This window comes from Limulus polyphemus, unplaced genomic scaffold (genome assembly GCF_000517525.1).
Source record: "Limulus polyphemus unplaced genomic scaffold, Limulus_polyphemus-2.1.2 Scaffold4504, whole genome shotgun sequence".
NCBI classification, from domain to species: Eukaryota; Metazoa; Arthropoda; class Merostomata; order Xiphosura; family Limulidae; genus Limulus; species Limulus polyphemus.
Window position 1 is genome coordinate 80,141 of NW_013670114.1, and position 6,000 is coordinate 86,140.

The window sequence follows — 6,000 nt, forward strand, 5'->3', positions numbered from 1 at the left end:
GAGTGGAATGGCTGAATTGCAGAACAGGTTGTACAATGCCTGTATCTCAGTCTATATCGTCCAGCCCTAGAATTCATCGAGCACTAGGATAAGGGGCGACTATGGGACAGTGAAACAGTTATTATTGAGATGTATATTGAAGGTTCATACCAGTAAAAACAGAGCAATTCTTTGATCTGAATTCAAGGCTTGAAAGAGGGATGCCACTGAAAGCTTGACCCAACAAATTGTAAGGATATCTTCAGAAACAAGTTTGTAAAGGACTAATCAGAAAAATGATGTAATGTCACCTAGGTGTGAGAGACCTTCTCACCCTTACTGAGGCAGTTTCTGTCATGATGTGGTACAAAGTAGTAACTGTGAATCAGATGTAAGAGTATAAGAAGCATTTAACAGCAACTGCAGTTACTTTATCTCAGACAGACTATCCTACCATGACAGGCTCAAACACAGTAAAGGGTTAACCAGCCACTCACACATCTCGGCCTTGGAATGTAACAATACTTGCATCTAGTGGATGCCTCTACCTGGCTGTCATCCTGGAAGAAAGGAGTGAAGCAGTGGACTTTGCTTGTGGAGTGTTGGGTCATTTCTGAGTGAACTACTTCTATTTTTGCAAAGCAGGAAAGGAAATAAAGCTTCTGGTTTTCACAAACAGTGCAACAGATTCAGAAACACTAACAACAGGCAGTGAATATTGCAGTTCTAACTCCAGAAAATCAGAAGAGCCCAAAATAAACCTGGCCACCAACTTGGGGGGGGGGGGTCATAATCAGATTGCATCGAAATGTATGGTGGTCAGATGAGATGTTTCCGAGCTAAGTGGGTCTTGGTACGTGTTTTCAGAGTGCAGGGGAAGGAGCTAAAATTCTTTGTTAATATAAGATCAGCCAGATCACTAATAGATCTTGCAGTATATCAGGCACTTCAAACAAAATCCACCTATTGGTATGAACTTTGTTATGGTGAATTAAAATAAACTATATGTGAATGAAGAGGTTAAAATCTAGCTCTGTCTAGGATTTTTCACTAACAGAACAAAGGTAATTATAGCTATCCTCGATTCTGACATTTTTTGGGATGAATGTGGTGTGGAGCTTATCAGTCAGTTTTACCTGTGCAACAAATAAGCTGATGTTCTGTGGTAGTTAGCCAGTGTCGACAAGATGGACTTAAGAAACAGTGTAGTGTATGTAGGAGAGGAACTCATAGTATCCCATGTACATAAGTGGTGTTCCTTGGTTATTTTGGAAAATGTCTATTGTATTGGTGCCATATAATATGGTTATTGAATCTATGCATGAAATAGGCTCTTTCTTGTCCAGCAGTTATCTGTTCGAGTGGTATGAAGTCCTATGCATTGTACTGCAATTATGGACATTTGATTATTCAGTTATGAGGTGGAATGGTCATCAGCATGGTGAGCAAAGTGGAAGTAACTGATACTAATTGTAGTACTGAAGTTGAGTCCAAAAATAAATACACAGATACCAACGTGCCTGAGATTTCTAGCTGAGGATGTACAGACAATCTAGACTCAATGCAGTGGAAACAACTCAATGACTAGTTGGCAGATTATGTCAATTCATATATGGGAGTGGATGGGAGACTAGGTCGAACTTCAGTCACACAACATCACATAGATATAGGTGATGTATGTTCAATCATAAAACCACCACACATGATTCCCTGAAGCACTAGGGAGGTAGCCAGCACTGAAATGCAATGGATATTAAAGGATGGAATCATACAGCCCTCAACCTGTTTGTCATGAAGAATGAAGATACGCCTAGGTTCTGCATTAGATAGAATAACACAGTAATTCATGTTGATACCTTTCTATCACTGCCAACAGATGAATGTCTGAATGCATTGGAAGGGGCCAATTGGCTGAATACTATATACCTGGCATCCATGTATTGGTAAGTTAAAATGGATTACAAGAGCAGACCCAAGATTCCTTTTAGTACGAGAGATGGTTTGGACGAGTTTTGTGTCATGCTATTTCGCCTGTGTAACATATCTGTCACTTTCGAGGAATTACTGGAGGTTACATTCAAAGGATTGTAATGGGAGAAGAGCCTGATCTATGTTGATAAGTCTTAGTATTTGGCTGCACATTCGAATATGTGGCTGAGAACCTGAAAATATGACCAAACAAGAAGTCAACAGTTTTCTTGAATTTGTATTTTACTTCCAATGGTTTGTGGCCAACTTCTCCAAGATTACCTTGCCAGTATCGACTTTTAATAAAATGGAAACACACTTCAGATAGAGTGAGTAATGCAAGCAAGAATCCCAGTCCTTGAAATGTGCTTTAATAGAAACTCCAATGTTGATATATCCCAGACAGGAATGCGACTTCCTTCTAGACATCAATGCCAGTGATAGTGAAATTGAAGCAGTGTTATAACAATTTGCAGGATGGAGTAAAACGTGTAGTCACATATGCTAGTTGTACATTCATGGCTCTTGAACAAAGACACTGTGAAAGACAGAAAGAACTGCGCGCAGTTGTCTTTCTAAAACACTTTCTGTATATTTGTATGGTAGAAAGGTCATTGTTTGAGTAAATCATTGTATGTTGAGTGGTTGATGAACTCTTAAAATCCCCGAAGGGATGATGGTATGCTAGATAACAGCACTGCAGGAGTATGATTTGATCATGCATTATTTCCTAGGTCCACAACAAGCAAATGAGATTATTATTTCAACAGATGAATCCCTCACCTATCTATTCATTGAATGTCCAGATCTTGGGTATAGTGAGGGAGTTTAAACCATTTCTCTACAAGTATGACAAGCCATGCAGTGAATATTGAGTTACACTATTGGATGGATGCCACAATTAATACTTCAGGAGGCATCTGAAGAAAAGCTGAAGGACCCACATCTGTCATGAGCACTCCTTATTGTGCATCAAGATGAAATGCGTCCAGCTAAGATTGAAAAAAGTAGCATGGATGCACATAACTTATGACATTTGTACAACCAGCTACAAGTGCAGGAAGGTGAGTTATGCAATTGCTATCAAACACAGAGAACTGATTCGCGGCCTGTTTTACAGCAAGTGGTCCTCAGAGCCTTAAGTCTGGTGGGCACCAAGGAATTATGCATACTTATACCAATGTTAAATGACAGTTATTCTGGCCACATAAAAGTCAAGATGCTCAGTGCTCATGTGAACACAGTGCAGTATGCCACAGAGACACAAAGTTCACTTAAACAGAGTAAACCAGCAAAGAATTATCGGTTTCAATTTACAGAGAATAGCCCTGGATGTAATTGGTCCACCCTCAGAGACAGAAAGAAATCGTGGTTATTGACTACTTCACAATGTGGGCCAATGCTTATCCATTGTTCGATACATCCATACAATTCATGACTGATGTGCTAGCAGAGCACTGGATAACCTTGTTTGTAGCACCTGAAGATATCCACATGAATCAGGTGGTTAACTTTAACAGCCATCTGTTCTCTATGTTGTGTGAAGTGTTGAGTGAGGTGAAGTTGCAAACGTAACCTCAGCACCTCCAGTCTCATGGTTTACTAGAAATATTGTTACAGACTGCTCAATTAACACAGCTTAATGTGGCTAGTGTCATATGATGTAATGTTTAATGCATCGCCAGTTTTCCTAATTGGAAATGATAGTGAGAAGTTCAAAAATGCAGTTAAAAAGATGATGTTATCTTTGTTTTCTGAGCTCTATGTGATATCGTAGGTATAATGTATGTACGGCATTGTATGATTATCACTCTATACTCTGGAGATAGAACGGTTTGTTGATGACAAGATTAAAGGCGCCAAAACAGCTTTGTATCATTTACTTTCTGAGTTATACAATAGAGATTCACCATAAGAGATGTGCATAAAATATTGGATGATAGCTGCTTGATTAAATCAGTTTAGGGTGGCTGGTGGCAGTAAATGTATAAAGAGTTTAAACAACTGCCGATAATAGTTAAAAGTTCAAAAATACACTTGAAAAAGCTTTGCAACTCTTTCCAAGTACTGAGAGATGCCTCATGAGAGTCATTTGTGTAATCTAGTTGAATAGTGGGACCTTTATGGAGAATACCACATAATGTTCACTAGATATTTTGATGGCACACCTAAAAGGTGTATAACTTCCTTACATGCAGCGAGTGAGTTGTGTTTTGTTTAAGTGTTTATTGATATATACTACACTAATAGCACACATACAGTTTCAGCCGAAAAGCACTAACATCACAAAGACAGTTTTAGTTGACAGTTCAACTGATCCTAGTCAGTGAATATTTCATTTCTGATGTTTGAAAAGAAACACACATGCGTTTAACAATTCACTAATAGCTACTGACAGTAGAATTGGAAAGAAACCCGAGGTGGTTATGAAGTAATATGAGTGAGAGCCAGAGGTAGTTTGTTATAAGCTATTAGCGAATGGAAATGAAGAATTTGATTTTGATTTTAAAACTTTGTAATGTGTTAACTGTGGTTACTAACTTGTAAGATATAATACTTATGAGATAATGATTCAATTTTGACAATGAAATATTAGGCGGGTGGAGAATTTTCATGGAAGAATAAGAGCAATGGAGAGATTTACTACATTTTAGAGAAAACATACAGTAGTTTCACATGTTGTTTTCTGGTGAGAGAAGTGCAAGATACTTCGATTGTTTTGAGTCAAAATGTTTGAGTAGGTGAAATTATCACAAACAGTAACTTAACTATCATAACAGATATAAATTTGGTGTTCCTAGTTTTCTAATTATTTTCCTAGGATTATTTCAGTGCAAGGAGCAATATAAGTTACCTGAAAGAGCAAGCTGTAAGTGTATTAGGGAGAGACAGAAAGTAACATACACATGATGAAACTTTGTAAATCACACCCTAGTCAGTACTAAACTTGTAATTGAAAGAAGGTCCCTAAGAAAAGATAATGAAAATGTTGGGGTATCATAATGGTCAAAAGGGAAGGTTGGTTAGCATTGCCTAATTTGCCAATACGTGTGTGTGTGTGTAGGATCTGGTTTTAGAGTGAGAATGTTGTCCATTGTTATGGGAATGGCTATAGAGGTATTGGTCAAATGATGATGCAAAGAAACCCTTGGACCGAGCAGTTCATGAGTGCCAGGGATAAATGTTCTACGAGTGATTAGAGCATGAACACATATGAACCCCGATTTGCTTATTACACAGCCTCTAAAGATAGTTTATAAGAGAATAATGAATGTAACCCAGCAGTTATGACCTTTTTTCAATTATACACTTAGTTAAACGTTTGACCAATTGGAATTCATTGACCTTGCATTTTCAATCCAGACTTTACTATTTGAAGTCAAGTTCTGGATTGGCTATCTTTTCTTCAAATTTCCAATGTTTTCATTTTTTATATTAGTGTGTCCAAGCTTCCATTACCTTGAACTGTCATGGAAGAATGAAGTTCCATTGATGAACAGAAATATGCCAGTGATTTCCTCTGTAACAAAGAACTCGCAATCAAAGTCACCAGACTCTAGGAGATGGCCTAACTTTTGATGCAGGGTTGCCTAGGGATTAAGATGCAATGCTAGGGTCTTTAAAGTGTCAGCTTTTAGGCTATCCATACGATTACCAGGGACCAAGTAGCCCCAGTCGACCTCAAATCATCCATACGAAATCAAGACCACCTTGGCTAGACAGGTTATATTGGTCAAAAAGCCAGCAGATGCAACCCCACTAATGGAATCAGCTTTGGAAGCAGCACAACAACAGTCAACGATTCTCTGATACCTTCCTCAACCCCTGTGAAGAACGAATGCTGATTATCATTGAGGGCAACAATGCCCCCCAGATTCAATGTTTAAGTGGCAAGTGTGCAAGCACCTCGAGAAAATTATACCAGATGTGTTAACACCTCCAATGAGACCACGTGACTATACCCAATGTCTAGGAAGATATTTCCAAAGCTAAAGTCGACTAGGTGGTTAAGTGAGCTCTGGAAAAGTCTTTTGAAGCTAGGGGTTACGGGAC